General features: G+C 43.3%; 1 protein-coding gene across 2 annotated transcripts in view; it reads left to right on the top strand.

Moving 5' to 3' along the window:
- The first annotated feature begins 4,943 nt into the window (after window positions 1-4,943).
- The window catches only part of LOC130293942 (chemerin-like receptor 1), a 99,925-nt gene continuing 83,904 nt past the window's right edge, over window positions 4,944-20,964 (top strand). For both annotated transcript variants that reach the window (XM_056543250.1, XM_056543253.1), the window contains exon 1: window positions 4,944-5,191. The gene's annotated coding sequence lies outside the window, so the exon portion shown is untranslated. The remainder of the gene's footprint in view (window positions 5,192-20,964) is intronic.

Here is a 20,964-nt window from a genome sequence, read left to right as displayed (position 1 = left end):
CAGACTCCAATGTATGCCTCACTGCTCAGTGTATTGGAGCACAGACTCCAATGTATGCCTCACTGCTCAGTGTACAGGAGCACAGACTCCAATGTATGCCTCACTGCTCAGTGTACAGGAGCACAGACTCCAGTGTATGCCTCACTGCTCAGTGTATTGGAGCACAGACTCCAATGTATGCCTCACTGCTCAGTGTACAGGAGCACAGACTCCAATGTATGCCTCACTGCTCAGTGTACAGGAGCACAGACTCCAATGTATGCCTTACTGCTCAGTGTACTTGAGCACAGACTCCAATGTATGCCTCACTGCTCAGTGTATAGGAGCACAGACTCCAATGTATGCCTTACTGCTCAGTGTACTGGAGCACAGACTCCACTGCATGCCTCACTGCTCAGTGTACTGGTGCACAGACTCCAATGTATGCCTCACTGCTCAGTGTACAGGAGCACAGAGTCCAGTGTATGCCTCACTGCTCAGTGTACAGGAGCACAGACTCCAATGTATGCCTCACTGCTCAGTGTACATGAGCAGAGACTCCAATGTATGCCTCACTGCTCAGTGTACTGGTGCACAGACTCCAATGTATGCCTCACTGCTCAGTGTACAGGAGCATAGACTCCAATGTATGCCTCACTGCTCAGTGTACAGGAGCACAGACTCCAATGTATGCCTCACTGCTCAGTGTACAGTAGCACAGACTCCACTGTATGCCTCACTGCTTAGTGTACAGGAGCACAAACTCCTCTGTATGCCTCACTGCTCAGTGTACAGGAGCACAGACTCCACTGTATGCCTCACTGCTCAGTGTACAGTAGCATAGACTCCACTGTATGCCTCAATACTTAGTTTACAGGAGCACAGACTCCACTGTATGCCTCACTGATCAGTATGCAGGAGCATAGACTTCACTGTTTGCCTCACTGCTCAGTGTACATGAGCAGTTGTTTAGGCCTACTTCGGGTCAAGCCAGTTTTAATTGTGCAAAAGGGACTAAATTGTGGCGTCACATGATGAGTTCGCTCGCAATCAGGCGCCATGTAGTTTTTATGCCACCTATTGAGTAGACTTGCACGAAAATTTTTGAGTTTTCAGTGGAGTGCTCCTTTAAATAGTCTTAATACTTTTAGCCCCTTGTCTGTTAGCAGGAGGATGGTCCAAACACTTTTAGAAAAATAAAAAATAAAATAATAATTCCAGTTTAATAGCTTGTCATTGATCGGAGCCATTATCCATTCTAATGTTTCTGTAGATGAAGGGTGAAGGATTGAGCAGCAACTTGTATAGAGATTCTCAGCATCCCATGAGCCATTGTGCCGTCATGGTAATGAGTAATTAGGATGAGTAATCTGCCGTAAACACAATGGGACCTAATAGCGGGAAGATAAGGAAAAGAAGCTGCCATCCTAAATAGTCTATTATTTATAACACTGATGTAGTAAGACAGTATACAGCAATCCAAGGTAGATGAATAGTTTAACCAGCTATGGGACTGTATAAAAACATAGCTACTACAGTGCCTCCCTTGTCCATAGGCTGTGTCTGGTATTGCAGGTTCAAGTCAACAGGACTGAGCTGCAATGCCACTTGAATGGAGATATCTGTGTTTCCAGAACTGGAGACGTGATGTCACGCCACGCCCCCTCCATTCATGTCTATGGGAGGGGGCGTGACAGTCGTCACGCCCCCTCCCATAGACATGAATAGAGGGGGTGTGGTGTGACATCACGAGGGGGTGTAACATGACGTCACATCTCCAGACCCGGAAACATAGAGGTTTCTGAGACTGGAGCAGCAGCCCGACATAGACTGCGGGTGCTGCACGGAGATCGCATGGCGTCCCAGCTGCGGGCCCCCTGCGATCGGACATCTTATCCCCTATCTTACTTGTCCAGAGCAGATTTCCCTTTTCCCCAAGAGTCATGGACAAAGCCCCCAAGGGCAAAATGCGTCGGCGGTATGGTTGGTGACAGGGGAACTCCCCGTTCCCAGTCACCCACCACACCTCCGACGCGTTTCGCCCTGGGGGCTTTGTCCATGACTCTGTATATCTGTTTTCTAGCCGGTCTTAGACCACTTTTCTGGCTCCCAGCTATTTTCTATCTCTCATTATGCTTGGCACTGGTTCAGGAGACCATTCCTATGTACTCATCTGTATTTTTTTTGTCACTGCGCACTTCTCTTGCATTTTTTGCACAATTGCACTTCTCTATATTTCTACCTACTCCTGTCATATACATCTGTGTGGGACTATTGTATTATTGTTTTTGTTTTGTATAGCTGGCGATGACTTCTTATTAGTGCTATATACTCATTATCATATTTGACTCTGTACCCCTCCTTTCTCTAGTCCCCACCTTTTTCTGTGTCCATGCCTCTTGCTTTTAACCACATTTTTTGTATTATTTTCATAATAAAGATTATTTATTTTTATATATGGCCCATTTTTGAGTGGTCTTTAAGGTTGATAGTTTATCATATCTACCTATGTAAAAAAAGTCACGTGTTCACCATAATTCTGCCCTCAATGTCACATCATGACAAAGTAATAACAATGTTTGGTTGGGTTCAAGTCAGGTCTCTCCAGAGATGTTCTATTAGGTCAGGATCTGTCTGGGCCACTAAAGGACATTTACAGATTTGTCCCTGTATTGTCTTGGCCATGTGCTTACGGTCATTGTCTTATTGTAAGGTGAATCTTCTCCCCAGTCTGAGGTCCAGAGCGCAGAGGGTTTTATTAAAAATATATCTGTACTTTACTCCATCCAGCTTTTCCTCAACTCTGACTAGTCTCCCTGCCCCCACAGCATAATGCTGCCCCCACCATGATCACTGTAGGGATGGCATTGGGCAGGTGATGGGCAGTACCTGGTTTCCCCCAGACATGATGCTGCCCCCACCATGATCACTGTAGGGATGGTATTGGGCAGGTGATGGGCAGTGCCTGGGTTCCTCCAGACATGATGCTGCCCCCACTATGATCACTGTAGGGATAGTATCGGGCAGGTGATGGGCAGTACCTGGTTTCCCCCAGACATGATGCTGCCCCCACCATGATCACTGTAGGGATGGTATTGGGCAGGTGATGGGCAGTGCCTGGTTTCCTCCAGACATGATGCTGTCCCCACCATGATCACTGTAGGGATGGTATTGGGCAGGTGATGGGCAGTGCCTGGTTTCCTCCAGACATGATGCTGCCCCCACCATGATCACTGTAGGGATGGTATTGGGCAGGTGATGGGCAGTACCTGGTTTCCTCCAGACATGATGCTGCCCCCACCATGATCACTGTAGGGATGGTATTGGGCAGGTGATGGGCAGTACCTGGGTTCCTCCAGAAATGATGCTGCCCCCCACCATGATCACTGTAGGGATGGTATTGGGCAGGTAATGGGCAGTGCCTGGTTTCCTCCAGACATGATGCTCCCCCACCATGATCATTGTAGGGATGGTATTGGGCAGGTGATGGGCAGTGCCTGGTTTCCCCCAGACATGATGCTGCCCCCACCATGATCACTGTAGGGATGGTATTGGGCAGGTGATGGGCAGTACCTGGTTTCCTCCAGACATGATGCTGCCCCCACCATGATCACTGTAGGGATGGTATTGGGCAGGTGATGGGCAGTGCCTGGTTTCCTCCAGACATGATGCTGCCCCCACCATGATCACTGTAGGGATGGTATTGGGTAGGCGATGGGCAGTACCTGGTTTCCTCCAGACATGATGCTGCCCCCACCATGATCACTGTAGGGATAGTATTGGGCAGGTGATGGGCAGTGCCTGGTTTCCTCCAGACATGATGCTGCCCCCACCATGGTCACTGTAGGGATGGTATTGGGCAGGTGATGGGCAGTGCCTGGTTTCCTCCAGACATGATGCTGTCCCCACCATGATCACTGTAGGGATGGTATTGGGCAGGTGATGGGCAGTGCCTGGTTTCCTCCAGACATGATGCTGCCCCCACCATGATCACTGTAGGGATGGTATTGGGTAGGCGATGGGCAGTACCTGGTTTCCTCCAGACATGATGCTGCCCCCACCATGATCACTGTAGGGATAGTATTGGGCAGGTGATGGGCAGTGCCTGGTTTCCTCCAGACATGATGCTGCCCCCACCATGGTCACTGTAGGGATGGTATTGGGCAGGTGATGGGCAGTGCCTGGTTTGCTGCTCTAACTTCCATATACTTTTACAGTAGTTACGGCGCAGTGTTGGACCCCCCTGCTGGATACTTCTGTAATAGCGGCCATGGTTGTCCCCTTTAGGGTTGTCCCCTTTAGGGAAAAATGTCTGAATTAAAGGAGTACTCCGGCGCGCACTTTTTTCCTTTTATCCCATCTGGGCTGCAAAATAAAAGAAAACACACTTTATCTTACCTGCCAACGAGCCCCCGGTGCTTCAGTACAGGTGTTCGGTCCCCAGGCTGTATTCTTCTTACTTCCGGTTAGCCCGGCACGTCACGCGGAGCTTCAGCCTATCACCAGCTGAGGCGGGACATCGCTGCGGCCAGTGATAGGCTGAAGCTCCGTGTGACGTGCCGGGCTAACAGGAAGTAAGAAGAATACAGCCCGGGGACCGAACACCTGTACGGGAGTGTACCGGAGCTCCGGGGGCTCGTTGGCAGGTAAGAGAAAGTGTGTTTACTTTTATTTTGTAGCCCGGACGGGATAAAAGGAAAAAAGTGTGCACCGGAGTACTCCTTTAATGTTGCCAATAAATGCGGCCACATCCCATGACACATGTATAATACTTTAATATTTCTACAGATGTAGCAGAGCAGAGTTTGGCGTTTGATACAGCTCGTGGTGACGCCGTGGATGGCGAATTAAAGGACAAGTATCATGTAAAAAAAAAACGTATCCCCTACTATTCCATCTCTTTATCCTTGTTTTGGTTCCACCCTGCAGTCACATGAATTCTTGTACAGACAGGATACATTTCCTTCGTTTTCTACCGATTCGAGTCATTGACATATTTTTCTTTATAAAGCTCCGACTGATGCGCAGCCACTGGAGCCTCCTGGGTAGGAAGGGGTTACAGGGGGCGGACATGGTGATGGATCACACTGTGGAGCTGAGTGTGTTCCCTGCACTATCCCCAGATGTCTATGTCTCACAAGGCTGATCACACTTGGCTCCATCAGGCTGCACTAGGGGCACCTCCTTCTGCTTCACCCTCTTGACCCCCAAGGTAAGTGACAGCGGTTTACTTACTGCAAATACTAAGAGCATCTAGGGAAGGAATCATCTCCTACTTGTCTTATGGAAAGTGTATGGACACTATGACTTGTACTTGTCTATCTGCATAGAAGAGCTGAGTTTGTTATATGACACTTTACATGTCTGTGGGTTTATAGAAATGCAAGACAACTTTACTGCATTATTTATATGAGAAATTGATAGATATGTGATAGATAGATATGAGATAGATAGATATGAGATAGATAGATAGATAGATATGAGATAGATAGATATGAGATAGATAGATAGATAAAGAGATAGATATAAGGTAGATAGATAGATATGAGACAGATAGATATGAGAGATAGATAGATATGAGAGATAGATAGATAGATAGAGAGATAGATATAAGGTAGATAGATATTGATAGACAGATAAATAATAGGGGATGGATATGATATAAATAGATAAATAAATAAATAGTCAGTTAGATAGATAGATATGAGATAGATAGATATGAGATAGATAGATAGATATGAGATAGATAGATAGATAGATAGATATGAGATAGAAAGATAAATATTAGATAGATAGATAGATAGATAGATAGATATGAGATAGATAGATAGATAGATAGATAGATAGATATGAGATAGAAAGATAAATATTAGATAGATAGATAGATAGATATGAGATAGATAGATATATAGATATGAGATAGATAGATATGAGATAGATAGATAGATAGATAGATGTATATGAGATAGATAGATATGAGACAGATAGATATGAGATAGATAGATAGATATGAGATAGATAGATATGATCTGAGTTAATAAATCATTTCCAGATCTGTCTAGTAATATTTGCTCCAGGAAAAGCAAGGCGACAACCAACATGGCCACATTAGAACAGGGCTGCCACCCAGCTTTCCCAGACCCCTGAACAGTGTTTTGAAGTTACAAAAGAGAACATAACATATGTCATTGAGAGACACAATGAATTATATTTGAAGGTTAGACAGACAAGAGCCTATTGAAGACATGAAAACTGCCACCCAGCTTTCCCAGGAACAGAAAAAGCAATTGAATAACATGTCTGACATCCAATAGAGCCATTATCACATCCACAGTTTCTGCTGCACTTCGGTACCCCTACCCTTCCATGAATAAACAAGCCCCTTTAGCCTGAAAAGTTTAATAAACTGTAATGCTAAAGAGTTAAAAGAACTGAACTCTGCTACATCCACATCATTGAGAAGGGACTTATGGCAGGAATAGGTGCAGCGAGTGTGTTACTGACAGTCATGGATCCCGCAGTTCATGTGTCCAGTTTATGCAGAGTCTGGGAATATGTTGAGTTTTTTTAGAAAGTATGTGGCTTGGATGAGCGCCCACCTTATTGTTCCTGTGAGACAATAACTCACCGCACTTACAAGATGTTATTCTTCACACAATTGGTTACTGCTGGATATTAGGGAAACATTTACTACAAGGAGTCGATATATTGTTACAAGTGAAGAAAAGATAAGACTGGTGGGAAAAGCAATGAATGAATGAGTCCCCTGAGTAAGCAAAGGATACACCAGGCCCTGCCCCAAGGATAGAGAGTAACGCAGTACTAGACCATATGGGGAGAGTATAATAGATATAAACTGTAGGGTCACCTGGTAAATGTACTGATATATGTATACTGTACTGATCCTGAGTTATATCCTGTATTATACTCCAGAGCTGTACTCACTATTCTGCTGGTGGGGTCACTGTGTACATACATTACATTACTTATCCTGTACTGATCCTGAGTTATATCCTGTATTATACTCCAGAGCTGTACTCACTATTCTGCTGGTGAGGTCACTGTGTACATACATTACATTACTTATCCTGTACTGATCCTGAGTTATATCCTGTATTATATTCCAGAGCTGTACACTCACTATTCTGCTGGTGAGGTCACTGTGTACATACATTACATTACTTATCCTGTACTGATCCTGAGTTATATCCTGTATTATATTCCAGAGCTGTACACTCACTATTCTGCTGGTGAGGTCACTGTGTACATACATTACATTACTTATCCTGTATTGATCCTGAGTTATATCCTGTATTATACTCCAGAGCTGTACTCACTATTCTGCTGGTGAGGTCACTGTGTACATACATTACATTACTTATCCTGTACTGATCCTGAGTTATATCCTGTATTATACTCCAGAGCTGTACTCACTATTCTGCTGGTGAGGTCACTGTATACATACATTACATTACTTATCCTGTACTGATCCTGAGTTATATCCTGTATTATCCTACAGAGCTGTACTCACTATTCTGCTGGTGAGGTCACTGTGTACATACATTACATTACTTATCCTGTACTGATCCTGAGTTATATCCTGTATTATCCTACAGAGCTGTACTCACTATTCTGCTGGTGAGGTCACTGTGTACATACATTACATTACTTATCCTGTACTGATCCTGAGTTCTATCCTGTATTATACTCCAGAGCTGGACTCACTACTCTGCTGGTGGGGTCACTGTGTACATACATTACATTACTTATCCTGTACTGATCCTGAGTTATATCCTGTATTATACTCCAGAGCTGTACTCACTATTCTGCTGGTGAGGTCACTGTGTACATACATTACATTACTTATCCTGTACTGATCCTGAGTTATATCCTGTATTATACCCCAGAGCTGTACTCACTATTCTGCTGGTGAGGTCACTGTGTACATACATTACATTACTTTTCCTGTACTGATTCTGAGTTATATCCTGTATTATACCCCAGAGCTGTACTCACTATTCTGCTGGTGAGGTCACTGTGTACATACATTACTTATCCTGTACTGATCCTGAGTTATATCCTGTATTATATTCCAGAGCTGTACTCACTATTCTGCTGGTGAGGTCACTGTGTACATACATTACATTACTTATCCTGTACTGATCCTGAGTTATATCCTGTATTATACTCCAGAGCTGTACTCACTATTCTGCTGGTGAGGTCAATGTGTACATACATTACATTACTTATCCTGTACTGATCCTGAGTTCTATCCTGTATTATACTCCAGAGCTGGACTCACTATTCTGCTGGTGAGGTCACTGTGTACATACATTACATTACTTTTCCTGTACTGATTCTGAGTTATATCCTGTATTATACCCCAGAGCTGTACTCACTATTCTGCTGGTGAGGTCACTGTGTACATACATTACTTATCCTGTACTGATCCTGAGTTATATCCTGTATTATATTCCAGAGCTGTACTCACTATTCTGCTGGTGAGGTCACTGTGTACATACATTACATTACTTATCCTGTACTGATCCTGAGTTATATCCTGTATTATACTCCAGAGCTGTACTCACTATTCTGCTGGTGAGGTCAATGTGTACATACATTACATTACTTATCCTGTACTGATCCTGAGTTATATCCTGTATTATACTCCAGAGCTGTACTCACTATTCTGCTGGTGGGGTCACTGTGTATCTCACTGTTTGACCATCACCTTGCGTTTCCTCTATTGATTTTCTTTGTGGTCCTCACACCAATCACTGTGCAGTCATCTAGTAAAACTAATTAACTATGGGAGCTCAGCTGAGGAGTAAGGGGGGTGTCTGACAACACATTTGCTCACTGTCTCCAATAATATAGATAAAATCGGAGAGGCTCTTGTCGGAGGAGTCACCACAAAGACCTGAGACGCCCTATACCCATGGTGTCTAGAAACTATAGAAAGAAATATATGGATTTGGGGCTTAAGGTCATGGATATTATATATCAATAAAATAATATTGGTTTGACCATACAAGTAAATAAAGAGAGGGAAACAGTATAAAATACAATAGATTTGTGTTTCCAATAATAACAGAAGACATTACTTTCTCTGCTTTTTGTCATTTTTTTTTACTGTTGTTGTGGTATTTTCTCCATTAGTCAGGATTAGAAAGTATTATATATATATATATATATATATATATATATATATATATATAATATATATATATATATATATATATATATATATATATATATATATATACTGCCAAGATAGGAAATGTTTGTGAGGTTGTGCTGCAGAGGATGGAATTGTAGGTGTACAGACATGTATAAGCAATGAGAGGATTGTTTCCTACATTAAAGGGGTACTCCGCCCCTGGACATCTTATCCCCTATCCAAAGGATGTCTGATCGCTGGGGGCCCGCTGCAATCTCCTTGCGGCACCGATTGCTGCATCGGAGGCTCGTTACAGCACAGCCACGCCCCCTCATGACGTCACGGCCACATCCCCTCAATGCAAGTCTATAGGAGTCTGCCACGCCCCTTCTCATAGACTTACATTGAGAGGGAGGGTATGACGTCCAGAGGGGGCGTGGCCATGACATCACACGGCATCGCTAGTCATCAGGCATGGGGCAAAGTTTGCTCCGTGCACACGATGACTGCGGTGCCGCAGCTGATATCGCGGAGGTCCCCAGCGGCGGGACCCCGTGATCAGACATCTTATCCCCTATCCTTTGGATAGGGGATAAGTTGTATAGGGGCAGAGTACCCCTTTAAGGGGGAACTCCGGTGAAAATCCTTTTTTTTTTAAATCAACCGGTGCCAGAAAGTTAAACCGATTTGTAAATGACTTCTATTAAAAAAAAAAAATCTTTACCCTTTCAGTACTTTTTAGCAGCTGTATGCTACAGAGGAAATTCTTTTCTTTTTGCATTTATTTTTTGTCTTGTCCACAGTGCTCTCTGCTGACACCTCTGTCAGTATCAGGAACAGTCCAGAGCAGGTGAAAATCCCCATTGCAAACCTATGCTGCTCTGGACAGTTCCTGACACGGACAGAGGTGTCAGCAGAGAGCACTGTGGACAAGACAAAAAGGAAATTCAAAAAGAATAGAATTTCCTCTGTAGCATACAGCCACTAAAAAGTACTGGAAGGGTAAAGATTTTTAAATAGAAGTAATTTACAAATCTGTTTAACTTTCTGGCACCAGTTGACTTAAAGTACCCCTTTAAGTATAAGGGCAAGAGAAGTACTCAAGTACGAAACAGCCGTTGCCTTTCACGCCCGTGTCCTTTCCTTTAGTAATGCATATGAAGCATTCAGCTAACTGGTGAGTGACGCTTCTTTTGCTACATTTATGGGCATTTTTGTATTGTCAGCAGAGTGCCACCATAGCTGTATTATGAACTGGGTTTTATAGGGAATCCAGTAAGATATGTGCACAAAGAGCAGTGCCAGACTACTACTCCTATTGTGCACCAACACCCTGTATACGGTCGCAATATATTTGCTGCATCCCCTTCTTGTTCAGATACTTGGTCACTATAGAGTTTGATTCAGTCGAGTGAAATAAATGGTTAAAGGGGTACTCCGGTGGAAAACTTTTTTTTTTTTTTAAATCAACTGGTGCCAGAAAGTTAAACAGATTTGTAAATTGCTTCTATTAAAAAATCTTAATCCTTCCAGTACTTATTAGCTGCTGAATACTATAGATGAAATTCTTTTCTTTTTGGAACACAGAGCTCTCTGCTGCCATCACGAGCACAGTGCTCTCTGCTGACATCTCTGTCCATTTTAAGAACTGTCCAGTGTAGGAGAAAATCCCCATAGAAAACATATGCTGCTCTGGACAGTTCCTAAAATGGACAGAGATGTCAGCAGAGAGCACTGTGGTCATGATGTCAGCAGAGAGCTCTGTGTTCCAAAAAGAAAATAATTTCCTCTGTAGTGATCAACAGCTAATAAGTACTGGAAGGATTAAGATTTTTTAATACAAGTTCTATACAAATCTGTTTAACTTTCTGGCACCAGTTGATTTTAAAAAAAGTGACCGGAGTACCCCTTTAAATCCTGAGCTGTCACATTCTTGGCTCCCTCCGGTCGGCTTATCAGTTTTATTGTTTCTTTATGATCAATGTATTTCTGGCAGACATCCAGAGACGGGAAAACTTAATAAGGCAGAAGAGAAACTATTTATTATTTACAAAACGCAGACGCATTGATCCTTTCTCGCTCATAACTTAGGCCAGTGTTTCCCAACCAGGGTGCCTCCAGCTTTTGCAAAACTACAACTCCCAGCATGCCCAGACCGCCTTTGGCATGCTGGGAGTTGTAGTTTTATATAGCCAAAAACAAAGAGACCCACAATACTAATATTATTTCAAAAAGTATGACAATCTTTATTAGACAATATAAACCAAGCACCAACACCCCAACGCACGTTTCGCGTATGGGCTTCGTCAGGGGGCGTGTCACACGCCCCCTGACGAAGCCCATACGCGAAACGTGCGTTGGGGGTGTTGGTGCTTGGTGTTCCTGGTTTGTGGGTATATGACAGGTAGTCTCTTTAGGTATTACTTATCTTGGGTCCCTATTCATGTCTGTTATACTGCATTGCTGCTCCCTATGTTATACTGATGTATGTTAGATGTTATATCTATACTGTACTATATTATGAGTTTTATATTGTATATGCTCTCGACTGAATACTAGTGTTGCTCGCGAATATTCGCAATGCGAATTTTATTCTCGAATATCGCATATTCGCGAATTCGCGAATATTCGCGAATATAGCACTATATATTCGGAATTACGAATATTGGTATATTTTTTTTTTTTATACTTTATTTATTTATTTTTTTTCACAGTACACATCACAGTGATCATCCCTCTCTGCTTCCAGCTTGTGTGGTGTAAAGAAGGCTCTAATACTACTGTGTGAGACTGGTGTGCGAATTTTCGCATATACGAAAATATGCATATGCTAATTTTCGCATATGCGAATTTACGCATATGCGAAAATAAATCGCGAATATTACGAATATGACGAATATTCGCGAATATATGACGAATATTCGTCCATATATTCGCGAATATTCGCGAATTCGAATATGGCCTATGCCGCTCAACACAACTGAATACCTACATTACCCATACCAGATTCACTGGCACTTGTTGTCTCCTGCCTAAGGTCATCCTCTGCCTTTTAATTATTTTTAATTGTTTGTTTTATATTGTCTAATAAAGATTGTCATACTTTTTGAAATAATATTAGTATTGCGGGTCTCTTTGTTTTTGGCTATATATTGGTACCCCCGGGACCTACATACGGTGCTTAATGTTTGCCGTGTTGTTGTTTGGCTAAATTGAGTTGTAGTTTTGCAACAGCTTGAGGCACCCTGGTTGGGAAACACTGACTTAGACTGAAAGTTGTGAAGTTTGAGAAATCCCCAAAAGTCAGATTCCTCTTGAATTTACTTCTAATGGATTATGTTTTAGATATTGATGCATATTTCTATATTTCTTTCTTTCTTTAGATTTTTTAAAATGAATTATTTTGAAACAGAAAAAAAAAAGATAATTTTTTTTTCAGAATTACACTTTAAAAACTATACAAAATAGCCAAAATAAAAATGTAATATTTGATTGGGGAAAAAATTTAGATTTTTTTTTTATAAATAAATAAAGATAATTAATTGGCCCTTATTTACTAAGAGTGTTGTGTAGGTTTCTTTGTGGGTTTTAATTCCCTACAATTTATTTTCCACGGTATTTACTAAGGTTTCCCTATATTTTGCACTTTCCCTACACTTCGCTTTTTTTTACACATCTTCTGATCTGTCGGGTTTTCTTCAGCTGAAATCCACCACATTTTATGGGGAAACCTTAGTAAATATGTTGGGTTTTTGTGAAAATGCCGGGAACACGCCCCTTTTCGGAGACCACGCCTCCTTTCTCGGCAGACACGCCCCTTTTTTCGCATTTTCTTGGCAAAATGGAGAGTTAGTCAGGGTTTTTTCAATTCTGGCGCAGATTCTGGAGCAGACAGAATTTCTGGCGCAATGCGACAGGATCTGGCGCACAACCCGACAAAACATGTCGGGTTTGCAATAGTAAATGAGGGCCAATGTGTATATATGTATATGTGTATGTTCCAGCATCACTTCCAAACAGCTGGAGATATTTCCATGAAACTTGGTCACATGTTACTAATATGTCAACTAAAAATATAGGATAGGTTAATTAACCCTTACCCACCCCCATTTGCAGGGGTAGGGTTTTTTGTTTAAGTCTATAGGAAATATATGTTACTGTACAACTTCCAAACGGCTGGAGATAATTCACTAATACTTGGTCACATGTTACTTATATGTTCACTAAAAATATAGAATAGTTAATTTAACCCTAACCTACCCCCATTTGCGAAGGGTCATGGTTTTGTGTAAGGTCCCATGCAAATCTATGGAAGCATAACTTCCGTACTGCTTTAGATATTTTGATAATACTTGGTCATGTGTTACTTATATGTCAAATATGTAAAATCTCCGGGTGAGTGTGTCAGTCCGGCTTGTAAACCACACCTTTCCTACATGCCACACCCCATCTTGAAAAGCCATGCCTACCCTTTAAGCCACACCCATTTTAATTTCTACCCTTTTGTGCATTGGTCTGACTGGCAAATCACGCCACTCCCACAAAGCCACGCCCCTTCTATTTTTGGTTTACAATAGCTTCATCACAAATCAGCCCCACCTGGAATAAAAGGTCAGAATAGGAGGACGGGATATGAGGACGTATATGACCATGTGATATGAGGACGGGATATGAGGTTGGGATATGAGAACGGGATATGAGAACGGGATATGAGGGTTGGGATATGAGGTTGGGATATGAGGTTGGGATATGAGGTTGGGATATGAGGTCGGGATATGAGGACGGGATATGAGGACGGGATATGAGGTCGGGATATTAGGTTGGGATATGAGGACGGGATATGAGGACGAGATATGAGGTCGGGATATGAGGACGAGATATGAGGTCGTGATATGAGGACGGGATATGAGGACGAGATATGAGGTCGGGATATGAGGACAGGATATGAGGACGGGATATGAGGTCAAGATATGAGGATGGGATATGAGGACGGGATAGTAGGTTGAGATGTGAGGACAGAAAATGAGATAGGGATATGAGGACTGGATATGAGGACGGGATATGAGGTCAGGATATGAGGAGGGGATATGAGGTCGGGATATGTGGTTGGGAATTGAGGACGGGATATGAGGTCAGGATATGAGGTCGGGATATGTGGTTGGGAATTGAGGACAGGATATGAGGTCAGGATATGAGGTCGGGATATGTGGTTGGGAATTGAGGACAGAATATGAGGTCAGGATATGAGGTCGGGATATGTGGTTGGGAATTGAGGATGGGATATGAGGTCAGGATATGAGGTCGGGATATGAGATTGGGAATTGAGGACGGGATATGAGGATGAGATATGAGGTCGGGATATGTGGTTGGGAATTGAGGTCAGGATATGAGGTCAGGATATGAGGACAAAAGCTTCCTCCTTTGTTGCTTTTCCTCAACCACAAGGATTAGGTAGGAGAAAACAGGCAACGCCGGGTACTCAGCTAGTAAATAAATAAATAAACAGCATTGATAAGTTCATTTCTAAAAAGTATTAAAAAAAATTAAATATAAACTACCTGTATACCATACAATATGTACTATACAATATGTTTAGTGTTTATGAATCCATCCAAAATGCAAGATCTATTTATTATGGGATATAATATGGGAAAATCAATAAGTAAATAAATAAATACCAGAGATTAATTATCTAATTTCTAAATAATATTCAAATGAATTAATTAATGAATAAGTTAATAAATGAATACATTAACAGCATTGATTATTTAATTTCTAAATTATATTTAAAAAAAATATATATATATATACCACCTATGCTATTTGTTTTTGCATTTATGAATCCATTCATAAACAAATCCGATACATAAATAAATACCGTACTCAAATAAATAAATACATACATACCAGAGATGAATAATTTAATTTCTAAATAATTTTAAATATTTTTTTATAAATAAATAAAATAAACAAATATATAATTAAATAAATAAAAAAATTATTGCAAAATGCAAGAACAATCTAAATATTTAATTTTGTATTTACATTAACTGCTTGTTTTCTCACCACCTTCTATGTGGTAGAGGTTTATGGCTTTATCACATCTTTTTTTTAGATAACTTAAGATAAATGGAATTCTGCATAAATGGGTGTTTTTTTTTTTTTTTTTTTTTTACATCTTAATATACGTTATGTTTTTTTCTACGATAAAAATGGGATTTTTTTTTTAAATGCATTTCTGCATTATTGTTTCGTGATGGATATTCCTGTATTAGCCTGTTTTCTCAGTTTTTTTCAACTATGGTACCACCAGCTGTTACAAAACTACAACTCCCAGCATGCCCGGACAGCCTTTGGCTGTCCGGGCATGCTGGGAGTTGTAGTTTTGCAACAGCTGGAGGCGCCCCCGGTTGGGAAACACTGTTCTCCAGGAATAAAGCCTCCGTCAATCACCCTCCCCTCTTGTTTAGAGTGAAGATGGAGAAACGCAGAAACGCAGCAGGATTTTTTCGCTAAGCCGACTGACTCCGGGCTCAGATCTGCCGCGCAGGGTTCAGCCGTCATTCATGGCAGCAGGGGATGGATTTCTGTATACAGATACAGCAGGGTTCGGATGTCATTGAGAAATTCATGATAAAACCAAAATATGAGATTCCCTATAGGAGTTTGGATAGGCCACAACAGGGACCAGTCTGTCAGTGCAGCAGAACTGAGTCAGTCATTTGGTAAAGCTGTCGGAGGTGATATTCATAGGGACAAAGAAATGGGACTCTTGTTATGGTGCCGGAATGGTCCCCCGGAATTAAAGGCCTGATGTTTGTTTCCCTCCGGTCCCCCAACCCCTTGTAGGCTACCTGAGTAGTTCCTCTGAAGAGGATTCCTGAATAGCTTCTTACCCGAAGTACAGAAGGAATGGGACCAACCAGGACTGTGCCCCCTCTCACCCAGGCAGGGCTGGTGCAAGGATTTTTGCCACCCTAGGCTAAAGCAAATTTTGCCGCCTCTTGACCCCGCCCATTGACTTTGCCCTTTGACACGTCCCACCTTACTACTGGGGTGACACACTGTAACAAATCTCAGGATGCTGGACGGAGCTGACCTGCCTGTCTGGCCGGGGAGGTGGCACTGTGCTCCTCCAACAGGCTGAAGAATGCAGTTTATTATGGTACCGGAGGGGGGTGCGATGGGCAGCCGCCTCGAGTGCCCTCTTGATGGGGGCCTTGGATGGGGGCTTTGGATCCTGGCTATTAACTTTCTTGCATCGGCCAGATCGGCGCCCCCATCAAGAGGGTGCTCTAGACGGCTGCCTATTTTGCCTATAGGCAGAACCGACCCGGCAACCAGAGCATTTATGCTATATACTATGGCTAGGATCAAGGGAATTGCCTCTTATCAGTGGTTCATATTGAAGGCTCTGAGAGGGGATGGTGTACCAGGGCATTCCGGGGCTGGAAGAGTAACCAGCAAAATGGCTGCCCTGATGAAACCTGTACCTTCCAGGTCTGGTCATTGAGCCAGGGTTGTAGAGCCAAAGTACATTGTGCCTTGGGGAGTGGTGACCCTGAGGTGCCTAACCATACTGCGTGGTGGCTCCAATGAGTGTTGGCACGGCCACTACAATCTCTCACCTTTGTCTCTCACTTTTTGATTCCCGGCCTACTGGCTAGAGTCAGAGAATTTTTTATAGTTCTGGCCAGATGATTGGGCAGTAACTCACGGCATCATCTACTTATTTATTAGTTTTTTTTGTCACTGTGGTACGTTTTTGTCTTTATTTGATCACTAGGATTGATTGGGGAAAAATGCCCTTTTGGGTGTCCTTTATGTCAGTGTAGGGGAGAAGTGTGTAGCTATCAGTGTCAGCACCTCCCTGCGACCTTGGGTCCCCGCTTTGACAGAGATGCCACCTTGTTGGCTTCCTTGTTGAAACCAGGGTCAACCCCCAGTGGGTGCTAGTAGCATTGTTGGTTCTCCCTGAACTTCAGTGATGGGGGACTTTAAACCCGAAACCTTGCAGATACCTTTTGGCACTGAGGCAATACATATGGTTTGTTGGAAGGGAAGGGGAGGGGCTAAACGATAGACCGAATCCTCGTGCACTATTTTAGTGTGACACATTTTGCACTTTTTTTTTGCACTTGGGTAATTGAGCATGTTCCTCGGCTCTTAAAAAAGAAAAAGCCTGTTCTTATCATTGACCTAGTACTGGAGTTCATTGAAACAGAATGGATCTACACACGGAGTGGAAGTGTTCCAGGTGTAGGCCCACGAGCTACCCCGAAGTGACCTGGCCATATGGTACAGGTAGGGTAATAGCCGAAGTTCAGAAATGCCCCAGGAGTGGTGACCCTGGCACGCCAGAATTAGTGACTAGTGATAGCATTTGCACTCACTTCACTATGACCCTATTTGGGCACTCACCTCTAATTTCGCGGCTTTCTAGATGGTGGTCGCTAAGAGAAAGATAAATAGATCCAGGTAGGTGGCTGGGTGGTATCACACAGCACTCATCTAATGGATGTATTTCTTTGTATATTTTTTTTATTTTACTGTGTGTCCACTTTTATATGTGTGTATATGTCAAAAGGACTTCAGGGTGCGGTGCCCTTTTGGGATGTCTCTCCTGTAGGTCTAGGGGAAGTGTGTGTGACCATTAGGTTCCTCACCTCCCTGCAACAACGGGTCCCTTTTTAAGGTATGCCATCAGATGGCTGATACTTGGAGGGACATGTGGCTGCCCAGGTGGATGCTGGGAGCAATATTGGCCCTCTCTGAGCTTTGGTGATTGGGAGGGGGGGGGGGGGGATTATATGGTTTATGTTTCAATATAGATATTTAGGACTTAGGTAGTAATTTGTCTCCTTAAAGTGTACTTGTCAGATCCAAAAGAGAAAAAAAAAGAAACAAAATGTTATTCAGTACCTAATCCTGCCCATGTACATCTCTTTTTAATGTTTCTATCACCTGTTTTGAATAAAAAATCCCTCTTTTCATTAGCTCACAGTGTTAGAAATCCTCTCAGGGGAAGGGGGCGTGTCCCTCCATTGTGGTGGTGGAAGAAGATCGGTGTGTGGTGGGAGGGGGCGTGTCCCTTGTGGTGGTGGAAGGTGATTGGTGTGTGATGGGAGGGTGTGTGTCCCTCCTCATGGTGGTGGGAGGTGATTGGTGTGTGGTAGGAGGGGGCATGTCCCTCCTTGTTGTGGTAGGAGGGGACGTGTCCCTCCTCGTATTGGTGGGAGGTGATTGGTGTGTGGTAGGAGGGGGCGTGTCCCTCCTCGTGGTGGTGGGAGGTGATTGGTGTGTGGTAGGAGAGGGTGTGTCGCTCCTTGTAGTGGTGGGAGGTAATTGGTATGTGGTGGGAGGGGGTGTGTCCCTCCTTGTGGTGGTGGGAGGTTATTGGTGTGTGGTAGGAGGGGGCGTGTCGCTCCTTGTGGTGGTGGGAGGTGATTGGTGTGTGGTAGGAGGGGGTGTGTCCCTCCTCGTGGTGGTGGGAGGTGATTGGTATGTGGTAGGAGGGGGTGTGTTGCTCCTTGTGGTGTTGGGAGGTGATTGGTGTGTGGTAGGAGGGGGCGTGTCCCTCCCTTGTGGTGGTGGGAGGTGATTGGTGTGTGGTAGGAGGGGGTGTGTTGCTCCTTGTGGTGGTGGGAGGTGATTGGTGTGTGGTAGGAGGGGGTGTGTCCCTCCTCATGGTAGTGGGAGGTGATTGGTGTGTGGTAGGAGGGGCGTGTCCCTCCCTTGTGGTGGTGGGAGGTAATTGGTCCGTCTGCTCATGCAGCTTTGTACATGAGTCATCTCATGTCCATGACTCATGGACAAGCCTGATGTTACTGCAGGACTGGTTAGTGTCCCGGTAGGTATGGGGACCCCCAGTGGTGGGATTTTCAGGGATTGTTTTCTTTATTAAATATTTCTAATTATTATTATTTTTTTTTAAACAACCATATTACAAAAGGTCTTAACATACAAAAAGTTTTGGAACTGACAGCGCCCTTTAAGGAGACCACCAAACTAGTGTATGGAATCTTGTAAACCATGCAGTGTCTCATGGGAAAAAGTATGCAAAGTGACTCTCCTCCAAAGGAAAAAAAGGTCGCTCTTTACTGCCCCCTATCTGGAAAGGTACTTGGTATACAAATGTAGCAGAGGTGAATGTGGCATTAGACTAGTGGTCTCAAACTGTGGCCCTCCAGATATTGCAAAACTTCAACTCCCAGCATGCCCGGACAGCCAAAGGCTGTCCGGGCATGCTGGGAGTTGAAGTTTTGCAACATCTGGAGGGCCACAGTTTGAGGTCACTGCACTAGACTGTGTCTCCTGTGCACTGGAACTGAATTAATATGAGGCAGTTGGTTTACCAGTAATTGGGTATAATATTATAATGGTCATTTTGCCCTCCGCAGTGTATGGTGGAGCGTTGATAACATGGACAGTGATTTTGTCTATGTAGAAAGTGAATAGTTTTTCGAATTGAGTCCTCATCCCGGAATCCACAATGGAGTCAATATCCTGGGACCATTACAGATAATAAGAGGGAGGAAAGTGCAGCAATTTACAATGGAGATAACCGAGGCCGTGTTTATGCATCCTCAGCTTCTAACAAATGTTTCTGTTAAAGGGGTTCTCCACCATAAGGTGGTTTTAGTATGTACCTGGCAGACAGTAATGGACATGCTTAGGAAGGATCTGCACTTGTCTTGGGGCTAAATGGCTATGCTGTGATAATTCCATTTTCCTCCCTCCCACACATCAGCCACCCCCCCCCCCCCCCCCATTGAAACATAAGTGAGCCGCATCCATTCAAAAGACCTGTGGTTTTCAATCAGGGTGACTACAGCTGTTGCATTAGTTGCAGATTGATATCTCTCCCACCAAGCGATCCCTCAACCCATTGAAGCAGACAGGCTCCCTGTCATCAGCTGACTAGTGATGTCAGGTCTCGGCCACATTACAACTTGGGAAAAATCTGAGACAACAGTCATTTTGTATGCTGTTAAAAATAAATACACAGGTACAGACACTATATTATGAACTTCACTAACTTTACAGCCCCTGTAGCATAGTCAAATAAAAAAAAAGTCCTGGAATACCCCTTTTAGCTTTAGTGTGAATGGATGAAATGGTTAAAGGAATAGCACCCCCTATAGGATGAAGTTAAAGAAGTTACTACTGATACACTTAGAAATTCAGGAAACATTCCCAAATTATTGACCTGCAGCTTCATCAGGCATGCCTGATGAAGCTGGTTATCCAGCGAAACGCGTTGCATGCCGGGTAAATAAACCATTTTACCTTTGAAGTCTTGTGCGCTGCCTCTATCCTGGGCTGTTCCTTGGAGGGATCCGTCTAAGTGCTTCACCTGTGTGTCCAGGAGCAGCTGCCGTTCTTCGCCCGTTGCAGGGTCACTTCACGCCTTCACCATAGTTGTACTTGGTCGCAGTACAATTATACTTGGTGAGCAAGTTTTCTTGTTTGTTCACGTTCTCTTTGCATTACGGTATCACACTAGGAGCGCTCTCCTTGTTTGTACATTACTAAGGGGGAAGCAGACAAATGCTCCACTGGAAAACATTATTATTATTATTATTATTTTAAATCAACTGGTGCCAGAAAGTAAAACAGATTTGTAAATTACTTTTCTTTAAATATCTTAATCCTTCCAGTACTTATCAGCTGCAGTATGCTCCAGGGGAAGTTGTGTAGTTCTTTCCAGTCTGACCACAGTGCTCTCTGCTGACACCTCTGTCCGTATCAGGAACTGTCAGAGCAGGAATAAATCCCCATAAGAAACCTCTCCTGCTCTGGACAGTTCCTGACATGGACAGAGG

The sequence above is a fragment of the Hyla sarda genome, chromosome 10 (assembly GCF_029499605.1).
Source record: "Hyla sarda isolate aHylSar1 chromosome 10, aHylSar1.hap1, whole genome shotgun sequence".
NCBI classification, from domain to species: Eukaryota; Metazoa; Chordata; class Amphibia; order Anura; family Hylidae; genus Hyla; species Hyla sarda.
This window is presented reverse-complemented; position numbering and strand designations above follow the sequence as displayed.